General features: G+C 44.6%; 1 protein-coding gene across 9 annotated transcripts in view; it reads right to left on the bottom strand.

Annotated features, from left to right (window-relative positions):
- LOC125634449 (isoaspartyl peptidase/L-asparaginase) overlaps positions 1 to 9,094 on the bottom strand; it is a 258,209-nt gene extending 249,115 nt beyond the window's left edge. For 4 of the 9 annotated variants that reach the window (XR_012667582.1, XR_012667583.1, XR_012667584.1 and 1 more), the window contains exon 1: positions 8,159 to 8,471. The gene's annotated coding sequence lies outside the window, so the exon portion shown is untranslated. Of the gene's footprint in view, positions 1 to 8,158; positions 8,473 to 8,931 lie in introns of those variants that run through there. The other 5 variants (XM_075126503.1, XM_075126507.1, XM_075126506.1 and 2 more) reach the window with 5 other exon arrangements.
- Positions 9,095 to 12,205: the final 3,111 nt, after the last annotated feature.

Here is a 12,205-nt window from a genome sequence, read left to right as displayed (position 1 = left end):
TTTAGTGTATGAACGAAATTAGACATCCTCCCTGGAGCCCTAATTCAGCACAGCATGTAAGTGTAACCCACGTAGCTCCTGGGTGTGGTGCTCTATCCCCTCTAGTGGCACCAAGACCACTTAGAGATTAATGAGTCTGCTTTACAGCCTTAGCTAAGGGCCACATGGCTTTTAGCTCAGGCAGTAGAGCAGGGATCGGCAACCTTTGGTCCGCGACCCACCAGGATAAGCCCCCTGGCGGGCCGGGCCAGTTTGTTTACCTGCCACATCCGCAGGTTCAGTTGATCGCAGCTCCCACTGGTCGCGGTTCACCATTCCAGGCCAATGGGGGCTGCAGGAAGCGCTGGCCAGCACATCCCTCGGCCCCAGCACTTCCACATCCCCCGTTGGCCTGGAGTGGCAAACTGCGGACAGTGGGAGCCGTGATCGGCCGAATCTGCGGATGCGGCAGGTAAACAAACTGGCCTGGCCCGCCAGGTGGCTTACCCTGGCAGGCTGTGTGCCAGAGGTTGCCAATCCCTGCAGTAGAGGCTCATGCATTTAGCTCCAGAGGTCCCAGGTTGGATCCCACCTGACGACGACCAGGGTCTGTCAGTGTTACATAAGCACATGCTTAACTTCAAGCATGTGAGTAGTTCAACGCATGATGAAAATTCATCATGTAATTAAATGCTTTACTGAATCAGGGCCTTTGTTAGGATACTATGAAAAGTTTTCCTTATTTTCATTACTTCTAAGTCAAAGCATACTGAAGAAAATTATCATTCCTCTACAGAAATGCTACTTCTTATAACTAAAGCAGTTTCAATATAGCAATCTGAGTGAACAAAACCAAAGTCAGGACTTGTTTTTCCTCTTACAAAAGTTTTGCATTTAAATTGTGGAGTTTTATATTTTTAAGGCGTATGTGGGCTATATACAGCACAATAATTTAGTATCTTTATAAAATTCACAACATATGGCTAAAATGCTTTACAGAAAGAATCAAGCAACTCTGCTTCTCAGGAGCTTGCAATCTATTATGTACATAACACTAAACAGTATGTGCTATTCGCAGTATGGAAAACTAAATATGACATGGCACAGAGACATGATATTAGGCACAGAGAAGTAAGGCTTCAGGAAGTGCTAAGAGATTGCTTGTTTTCCCATTGTACACATTATGCGTGAAATGCTGGCCCCATTGAAGTAAACTGCAAAAATCCCATTCACTTTAATGGAAAAGAATTTAATCTCTATGTTGCTGTTTGTAATTATGATGCTGTATGTTTTGGACAGGAATGTGGGTTATTGTGGGAGAGGAAATAAGAAAAAAAATAAGCTTGTGTAGCATACAGGATTAGGGACATTATTCCACAAAGGGTATAGCTACACTGCAATTAAAAATACGCTGCTGGCCCATGCCAGCCGACTCGGGCGCCCAGGGATCCTGCTAAGGGGTTTAATTGCAGTGTAGGCATTCAGGTTTTGAACTGCAGCCCAAGCTCTGGGACCCTCACACTTCACAGAGGCAAGCCTGAACGTATAAACCACAATTAATCAGTCTCTTAGCCCAAACCCTGGGAGCCTGAATCAACTGGCAGAGGCCAGTTCAGCATTTTAATTGCAGTATAGACATATCCTTAGAAGCGTGGAAGGAAGAGTGAAGCAGGATGGGCAAGAAGGGAATGTAGTTAGCAGGGGTGCATGGCTCAAGCAGGAAAGTGCTAGAAGACTCATGACAGTAGGTAGGGGCACAGATGTGTAATCGCAGAGCTATGTGCTTCTCCATTAGTTTAATACTGACTCCTGCTTTGAAAAATTGTAACCGTTTCCCTTTTGTTGTCTCCTATGGGTTACTAACTCTTGAAGGCTGGCACTGCAATTTAAGTGATCCAATCTAGGTCTACTAGAAGCATTCTTATTAGGGCTTCCGCTCACAACCCAACTTTGGAGGGAAACCCCCATTTCCTTAAAGAGAAAAGTGAAAATTCCTAAACAATACAAATTTCAGAACCCCACTTTCTTGGATCTAATCCCAGGTCATAAATTCCAGAGGGCAGGTTGCATTCTGAGTTGTACTCCTGGAGAGAACACAATTTTGATTTGATAGTCTGAATGAAGGATTGTACATTCAATGGTGAATACCTGAATATGTAATTATTAGAATGTACATTTATACAGAATTTTGTGCACTATATAATTCAAAGCATGTGACAACTGACAAAGCAGTGGTCACAACAGTATGTTTACTAGAATGCTGGTCCTTTTCTGATGTGTTTTATCCCTTATCATACTTTTATGGTGGATCAGAAGGGTCCCATTAGGTGTCGTGATTTTCCTACTGGGTCGCAGCCAACTGTTTCAAAGTTTGCATAATCTGTGAGGTTAAATAGACCAGAAAATCCAAAACTCCAGACAAAATGAAATGTATATTACATAAACAGTCTTCCTATATATTCAAATTACATACACAAACTATGTTAAAAGAACATTACGGTTACAAAGTCAAGCATTCAAAAGTTAGGAAATGCTAGGGTTAAGGCAATCTTAATTTTCCCCTCCTTTCTGTAAATGCATCATGATAAAGCCTTTATTACATGATCACATACTATTTTTTCCATAGGACTTCATTCAACATACAGGACACATAATGGTCTGGGAATGAATTAAAGTGGTGTTGTTTCAACCTGAACGGTTGAAGTTTGGCAGAAATATAAGAAATTGAAAACAGACGTTTATAATGTGAAGTATTGGAAAATCTTAAATGTAGGTAGCACTACCAGTTCTACCTAGAATAAACTCTCAGGAGTTGCATAGGCAGAAATTGGAAAGGCAGACAAATCAGTTTGTAAAGTGTCTTTTTCATTTTGCAGACCTTTCCCCATCTCCATCTCTTTCCCCTTCCCTTGCACCCCCTTGCTGTCCCTCTCCATGTCACTCTCCCCATTTATCTGCATATCAGTAACCCTGCACTTGGTTTGTTTAACACCCCATTCACCCGCTCTGTAATTTTCAAGCACAAAACTTATTCCTTAACCATTTCTCCTCAGATATGGGAAAGCAATTATTTAACTGAACACTAGATAGGTTTCACTAGGAAGACATAAATTTAGACCTTTGTGTATAAAATGTTTCAAAGCAACCAAAAGTTCTGAACAGTTTAAAATAAATTGAACTTGCTATGCTGTCCTAGAAGTCCATGGATTCTAGCTGAATGTTAAAAGGACAGCATAGAATGAGATATAATCAGTTCAAAAATATGAGTTAAAAGTTTCTGCACATTGTAATAGTGGGAGGAGCACCCAATCCTGTTTTGGAGAGGAGCCCAGCAGACAGGTGCTGGGAATCATCTAACCTAGCTAGGCAAAATCAGGTGATGATATCAATTAGGGGTTTAGAGGAGAACATTCCCCTTGAAATACAACAGAGCACTATGAAGTGGATCCACCTAGGGTGAGTAGAGATTCTGACTGGGAAGCTACAGAAGGCTGAGGAGCACAATCTAGTTTGAGAATGAGATTGTTATTTTATATTGTCTCTCTACCGTTTCTTTCTGGGATAATAAACAGAGCCCTGGAACAGGGGCTATGAACAGATTTGGGTATGGCTAATTATGTAGAGTCCACCCTTCTACCCAGGTGTTACACTTGTTATCAATCACTTGACAATACTTGTGAGTTTACAATTACAATTTCCTGGTTTTAAAATGTGTTGTCTCACATTGCTGTGTGAAAACCACAAACAAATGGGGGAAGTGGACTAAACCCCAATCCTGCAGGTTATAACAGTAATAATTATTTCAACTACAGTAAGTGAAGGTGCCTGCCCATGTAGATCAGCTGCAAACTGAATCTGCGGAGGAAGGAGTATAGGCTAAGTAGACACAAAGCACAGTCAAATTCCCAAAGAAATGGAGGAGGAAAACAGAAGAAAGTGTTTTTTTTTTCCTGACCTTGCTTTTCGTTATAGTAATAGTTGGTGTTATTTATACTGTCAGTAGATAAACTATTATTTCTGATTTTTTTTTAAAGTTAAATATGTTCTCAGCTGATGATGGCAGCAGGTGCACAGCTAGTAGTGAAGGGATTCTTATGACTGCAGTTTGTATGTTAAAGCTTTAAATTGCCCCTAAATATTTGGCTCATAGTTTCAAAGAGTTTACAGCACTCTACATGTTACTTGCATTTTGAAAATACTTCTCAGCTTAAATTACTTTTCTTTATTTTGCGGTTGAGCAAGGTTTCCATCTATAGGCCTTTGAACTGATGGAAAATTAACAAGGCATAATAGAATTTGTGTGTGGCTAGCTATTACAGTTCTTCCACTATCTTCCCACTAACTTGCAAAAATGCATTATTCTAACCTGTCCTATTCTTCTGTATACTCCTATAGGGGAGAGAAAGGGAGAGAGAGCCTGGAGCACTGGGCCTGGTATAAGATCTGAGGCCTGAACCATATTAAATCCATGTATTAAAGCAGATGTTTACAAGGTTCACTGTCTGATACATGAACTTGGCAAGGGCACTGCTAGTGTTGCTCGAACACAGGCACTCCTAAGAAGCAACAGACACTGGGCACGCGTGTGAACACACTTCAAAAGATTAACGAAGGTACGTCCTGACCTAACACCAGATAAGAGGGTTTGACGGAAGTGATGACTAGGGATGTTTTGCCCGAGACACCTGGAGCAAGATATAAGGGGAGGTAACAAGCAGATGTCATGAAATACAAAAGGTGGTATGTAAGTTGTTTGTCTCAGTCTATAAATGTTGGGGTACCTCATGACTGAGCCACTCCTTGCCATTAGATACTCGTGTATTAGCCTACCTGTAACCACCGATCCAAGGAATTGGGACTGTGCCTTGAGGGCAATAAACCTGGCCAAGAGCATTTGTCACTGAACAGTGCCATGGTCTTTCTTTCTGGGTAGTACTTATGACACTCTGCCCCAAAGAGACATTCTGCACCTTATATTCACCATGGTGATATTGATATGTTTTGTACAACATATGCCTTGTGAGGTATCATTCTAAAAGTTTTTGTATGTTGAACATTAATATCCTGTTAAGTTGTGTGTGCTCTCATTGTATAGGAAGTTATAAATTTTTGCTATGTATGTGCTACTGAAACATGTGAGGATGGGAACACGCACAAGCAGCCTTTCAGGTACAACAATAAAAAAGCCAAACAATGTTGATGGCCTGTTGAGGAGATACACACCCTCACAAGGATTACCCCAGGAACTGGGGACAACAGAAACCTCTCAGAGATAGCACTACACAATGGGAACTGTTTGACTCAAGTCACAGCAAAAGATCTTTCCAGCATGTTGGAACAAGATATAAAAGGGGGAAGTGACATCATGACAGGGCCTCACTCCCCTACAACACAACGTCTTAGGAACAAAGGCTGAACTGGGGAGGGTCCCAGGCAGGAAAGAAGGAAGCCCTGCCCATGTATGGATGCTTGATGGACTGTTTGTTCTATCTAACAGGGTGAAACACTGCTTGATTCAAATCCTATCTAGTTTATAAGACTTAGATTGGAATTTTATTTCTTAGGTAGCCATCTTTGATTGCTATCACTTATAATCACTATTACTTGTAATAACTTAAAATCTATCTTTCCATATTTAATAAACTTGTTTTATATTTATACCTAAAATAGTATGGTTTGCTTGAAGTGTGTGAGGAATCTGCTCAGGCACAGGGGTTGGGGCATTGTCCTCTCCACATAGAGGGAGGGGTGGACTAGGTAATACATTTATACTGCTCAGGATTTTGACCAGGGCAAGATGGTACAGCTCTGGGCTCCTAGGCTGTGGAACTGGGGAGAAGCCTTCATGTAACTGCAGCTGAGTGTGTCCCTGCTGGTGTAAAGGTTTGTGTGAGTGTAGGACTGGGAGAGGTCTGCAGCTTGTCAGGCACAGTATGAGAGGGAGCCCAGGCTGGTGAGACAGGGCTCAGCGGTACCCCAGTTCCAGGTTGCACCTTGGTGTGGGGAGCAGTCAGAGTACTATTGCGGTCTGTTGAACCAACTATCTGCACAGGGCTGGGACAGCATACTGAGAGAGCACACATACCCGTCAACTGATGACAACTCCCTCTTTCACCAAAGTCTCACTTTGTACCTTGCTCCATCCTCCAAAAAATCACCATTAATCAAAGTTGTGCAGTTGCTTACCTTTGTACCCACATGCGCTTATAGCAAACTTTCTTCTTTCTAACCCCTTTTCTCCCAGTGTCAGTGCTTAAAGCTTTCCAGGTCACTGACCCAGAAAATAAAATTTCAAATAAGCAAGTTGGCTTGTGGAGGGGAACACACATTTCGTACAGCCTGAGGAAAAACCTGCTCCAATTGGTGGCTTTCCCCACTTGCCTATATTTTGGGGCAAGTGGGGAAAGCCTCCTGGGCTGCTGTGGAAAGCAGGTAGAGCTCTCTCCCCTCAGGCATTGACACTGTTTTAGTCTATATAGGTCCTTATATCACATGCATCACTATAATATCTGAGCACCTTCAAGAAAGTCATTAAGCAACATGACTAACATCTGTTGTGTGTTTTGTTCTCTCCTCCCCCTGCGGGAGAGGATAAGTAGAGCATGTGCACTTTGTCTTGTTTTGGTAGATTGTTTTTTTTTTTAAATATCTGGTGTGTGTGTGTGTGTGTGTGTGTGTGAGAAGGTAAAGTCAAAGAACTGTGCCTCAAACTTGAGTTGGAACCAGTAGCACTCGGGTTTGTGATGACCATTAGTTCCACAGTCTGGGACCACCCCTGGATAAAGTTTTATCTCCTGCACAGCAGAGCTTTACTCTTAGTGTCCAGAGTTCCCTTGAGCCAGTGGAGGGGGGAAGAGCAGAGGAGCCATCCGGGTCCCTCGCCCTGGAGGAGAGGGGAAGTAGAAAGAGCCCAGGAGATCAGGGAAGCTCTGTTTTTCTCCTCCTTTCCTGTGAACAACAGAACAGCTCCTCTACTTTCTCAGAGTGTGGAGATAGATAGCAGGAGAGAGATCACTTGATCATTACCTGTTAGGTTCACTCCCTCTGGGGCACCTGGCATTGGTCACTGTTGGCAGACAGGATACTGGGCTGGATGGACCTTTGGTCTGACCCAGTATGACCATTCTTATGTTCTTATGCTTCTGCTAGCCTTCCCCGCAATACCAGGTCCAAGAAGGGGGAGAGTGAAACCTGTTGCAATACCCTCCCCCTAGGCCTGGGAGAGGTGGATGTAGAATGTTAGGAGCTGTAAAAGGAGCAGAGGTTAAGGGAAAGGGCAGGCAGGGGGACAGAGTTGACAAGGGGGGCTGGCAGAGCAGAAGTGACCTTGGGGCAGGGGGCGGGTGATAGACCCTCCACTCTTTTCACACGCCTTTAAGTATGGTTTCTTACACTCACTTGTCATGCCTGGTCTTAAACTGCACTGTAAGGTTTTCAGGAAAAACTACATTTATGTCTGTACAGCATGCAGTATAACAGGGCACCATCCTAATTATGACATCAATAATTTCGGCTCAATACACTTATGAACCATAGGCGCTGACTCTGTGGGTGCTCCGGGCCTGGAGCACCCATAGGCTGGAGCTCCGGAGCTGGAGCACCTGAGGGGAAAAATTGGTGGGTGCTCTGCACCCACTGGCAGATCCCCGCCCCAGCTCACCTGCGCCTCTGTTCCACCTCTGCCTCCTCCCCGAGTGCGCCACGTGCCTGCTTTTTCCCCCTCCCTCCCAGCGTTTGCCACTGCGAAACAAGCACTGGGAGGGAATGGGGAAAAGGGGGAACGTGGCACACTCAGGGGAGGAGGTGGGGCTGGGGCGGGGATTTGGGGAGGGGTCCAATAGGGACAGGGACGAGGCGGAGTTGGGGCTGGGACTCTGGGGGAAGAGGTTGGAATGGGGGCAGGGCGCAAGCACCCACGGGCGCCATAAGAAGTTGGCACCAGTGTATAAACAATCTGTTACCTACAACATCATGTTGTAATGAACACTTACTTTGCACAGATTGACCTGACTTGAATTACCTGAAGTCCTATACAGCATAGTGGGAGGGGAGGAGGAAATACAAGGGAAAGGCCCAGGTCAGTTAACTCAGTTAATACTGCAGATGAGGGCTACCTCATAACACCCTTCCAAAAGCTGATCCCAGGTAGGTCTGAAGAGAGCTGCCCTCTGTGACTTACCTTGGGGTAGGAACCAGAGCACTCAAGCAGCAGATAGGGCAGTTGTTGCACAGCACTGCAGCAGCAGAGGCCCAAGAGAAGGCCGACTGTCTGCTGGGTCTGCTCAGGGGCACAGAATTAAAGGGTGACTGAGCGGAGAGGTTCAGTTATAAGCAGTTCCGCAGCTGCAGCAAAGAAGCAGTGGGCAGTGAGCCAACCAAAGCCGGGAAAGGCTGCTACGGATCTGGGAAAAAGGCTCAGAAAAGGAGTGGTGTATGTGAAAGGGAGGGGTGAGCAGCACAGCACAATAGGCAGCTACAGCCCTCAGCCACAGCTCAGAACAGCTTCCTCCTGCCAATTTCCAGGCCAAGACAGCCCTGTGTGAGCCACTCCTCCAGACCAGCCTTAAAGAGACAGAAGCACACACAAGACTGCTACCACCAGGGATACTAGAAATCCACCTCACGTGAGGCTGGCATGGCAGAACACATATTGTATAGCTCACAAAAAGAATATAGGCCCTGAACTATTCTCTCAGGAGAGTGCACTACATAGAATAGCACTGCTAAAAGGGCACAGGACCCCACTCAGGCAAGAAGGAATCCCTAGCAGAAGAGAAAGCTAATTTCCTCCATTATTTCCTCCATGTCTATTTGTTTTCTTTTTCTTTAAATATAATCACCAAATAACTTTGATATACAAGCTAGAGGAACCGGATTGAGCTAACGTTACGGAAGAGACACATTCCTGATTATATAATACAAAATAGCAATACTCTTAAAAAGCACACTTACCTTCAAGTCACACAAACAGCTCTGCCTCATACAGTTCTTAGAAGACTCCTGAACACAATAAATGTGAGTAAAACGCAGCACAGATAAGTATTAATCCTAGACTTCCAAATCCAAAACTGAATGCCAGCCTTTGTCTGTGTATTTCCTAACTATTATCAAAGCCTGGTAAATGTATAACTAAAACTCAGACAGTTAAAATGAAGTTTTCTGAGCTGTTCACCTCCCAAGTCACGAGTCCTCACAGAACTATTATGACATCAATTATTAACATTGCTTATTTACAAAATGCTGCAAACTGCCTACTTGCAGGAATAGCAAATCTCTGTGGACCTTTAGAATGCCAGAATTCCTATAAATAAATGAAAATAGCAGTGCTATTTACTCTTAGTATTTTCAGGATAAGTTTAATTGCCCAGAGTTCTAAATTGGAGGAGAAAAGCAGGAGCCTCATCTACCTCCCCTAACTTGCTCCTGCCCGTTCCTTTACCCTTTCATTGCTACATCCACCATAAGGTTGCCAGTTTTGGTTGGGTATATTCCTGAATGTTTGGTCACATGACATAATCTTTCATTAAAGATTAATCTTTAATTCTTGGAGATTCCAAGAAAATCTTGGTGGGTTGGGAACCCTAATCCCCCAACAACCTCAAAATCCTCATGTGCTTCTTATGGCAGGCTCTACTCCTCTGCACTGCTGGTTCTTCACAGCTGATGTAGCGTGGATTGATTTAAATCAAAATTGCAATGATCTTGGGGTACATTAAATAACAAACCAGTGAATGGGAAAGGAATAAAATTTTAATAAAACAAGCTGGAGAGCATCTCTGGTGAACTGCTGCACAAAGCCCTGCGATGTTCCCAACCCTCCCCTCCAGGGCACATCTACAAATTCCCATGTTGATAATACTGTCCCTTATAAGGGAGTATCTAAAAATTATAATCTTCTACAAACATATTTCTACATCTTCCGTCTTAAAGAAAAACAAATTAACTCTTGTGTGTATATATATATATATATATATATATATATATATATATATATAAATAACAGCTAACAACTATCTAATGACACATGCATTAAATTTTCAGCCCATGTAGTACAATGTGCCAATTAGCTAGAGAAGAGACGAAAAGGAGTACTTGTAGCACCTTAGAGACATGCCACAAGTACTCCTTTTCTTTTTGCGGATACAGACTAACACGGCTACTGCTCTGAAACTAGAGAAGAGAGGTTACCAGCACATCACTCTTAAGTGAGTCTTTGCCACTCACTTTTCTCAAACACCCTTTCTTCAGGCAGGTTAGCAAGTCTCTATGAGTCTTTCAGGAGGTTCAATCTGATACTGTTCTTCTCAGTATCAGCCTTTCATTAGAGTCTGAGTTGTTCTCTTGTTCCTTGACAGTTTCTCCTTTGTGGGTTGATGATAAAGGATCAGTCAGATGGGAAATACCAAAGTCCACATTTACTGTCAACGTATTAGAACTTTCTGCAATTACTCTTAGATCCAGACAGATCCTGCCATAATCAAAGGGACTATATAACACCTTGGATGCAGCTGTTCTTTAATGGTACCCCTTTGGCCCCCAGTATTAGAGGTGTGATTCCTCAGGCACACTCTATCACAGGGGTCGGCAACCTTTGGCACATGTTCCAAAGGCGGCACGCAAGCCGATTTTTACTGGCATAGTGTTGCCTTCCGGGGTACCGGCCGCCACCCCTGCTCAGCCCACTGCCGGCCTGGGTGGACAGAACTCCAGGCCAGCAGCGGGCTGAGTGGGGCCGGCGGCCAGGACCCTGGCTGTCAGGAGCCAGCACACGGAAGCCCAGACTGGTGGCAGGCTGAGTCGCTCGGGCTTCTGCCAGTCTGGGGTTCTGCCCGCCAGTGTAGTGTATTAAATTTCTCCCCGTAGGAAAGTGCTATTTGCGTAGCAGCAGGATTGGCAGCTGTAAGTAGTACACCATAAGTAGCATTTTCCTACAGGGAGAAATTTAATACACTGCACTGGTGTAGGGAAGGCTGTGGCTCCCCAAACAGCCGGCCCACTTCCCGCCCCCTGACTGCCCCCCTCATAACCCCTGACCCATCCAACCCCCCGACTCCTTGTCCCCTGACCACCCTCTTCCAGGACCCCCTGCCCCCTGATTGCCCCCCTCAGAACCCTCCACCCATCCAACCTCTCCCCCCCCCCGCTCCTTGTCTCCTGACCACCCCGTCCCGGCAGGGGCGGCTCTACCAATTTTGCCACCCCAAGCAGTCGCTGCTGAATTGCCGCCGCCACAGCAGCGGCAGAGCTACCGCTGAATTGCCACCACCCCCAGAAGAGCGGAGGAGCTGCTGCACAAAAGCCGCCATGGCGGGAAGAGCAGCGGAACTGCCGCCAAATTGCCGCCGCAGAACATGGATTGCCTCCCCATTCTCATTGCCGCCCCAAGCACCTGCTTGGAAAGCTGGTGCCTGGAGCCGGCCCTGCCTCCCGGGATCCCACCGCCCCATCCAAGCCTCCCTGCTCCCTGTCCCCTAACTGCCCCAACCCCTATCCATACCCCCGACCCCTGACAGCCCCCCCCGCAGGACTCCCTGCCTATCCAAACACCCCTGTTCCCCATCCCCTTACCATGCCGCTCAGAGCATCAGGACTGGCAGATGTAAATAGTACATGGTAAGTAGCACTTTCCTATGGGGAGCAAGTTAATAGACTACATCCAGCCCTGCTCAGCCCGCTGATGGTCTGGAGTTCTCAAAATATGTTCTTTCACTCCTTATAAAAAATTACACTACAATTAGCTTAAAAACTTGAAAGCTTAAAAATGTTGTATATTACAGTAATCGTTAAAAAATGTATAATGCTAATAAATACATAGGTTTGATTAAACAAAGTAGTTGTACTTATGTGCCTGTGCTTAATTTGTGTTTTCAATGATTTACTTTCTAAAATAATCTCGTATGTCTCGCACGACCAGAAAGGGCATCTCACAAGAACCACTGCACTAAACTGATAAGATCTGCATTTTAATTTAATTTTAAATGAAGCTTCTTAAACATTTTAAAAACCTTGTTTACTTCACATACAACGATAGTTTAGTTACATAATATAGACTTATAGAGAGAGACCGTCTAAAAAGGTTAAAATGTATTACTGGCACACAAAACCTTAAATTAGAGTGAATAAATGAAGACTCGGCACACCACTTCTGAAAGGTTGCCGATCCCTGGTCTGTCACCTGGGTTAAGAGATGGAAGATCATGGGGACTTTTGTCAAAATAATATTTCT

Source organism: Caretta caretta, chromosome 3, assembly GCF_965140235.1.
Source record: "Caretta caretta isolate rCarCar2 chromosome 3, rCarCar1.hap1, whole genome shotgun sequence".
In the NCBI taxonomy this organism is placed as follows: domain Eukaryota; kingdom Metazoa; phylum Chordata; order Testudines; family Cheloniidae; genus Caretta; species Caretta caretta.
The sequence above is the reverse complement of the archived record's forward strand: the minus strand, read 5'-3'. Positions and strand labels throughout refer to the sequence as shown.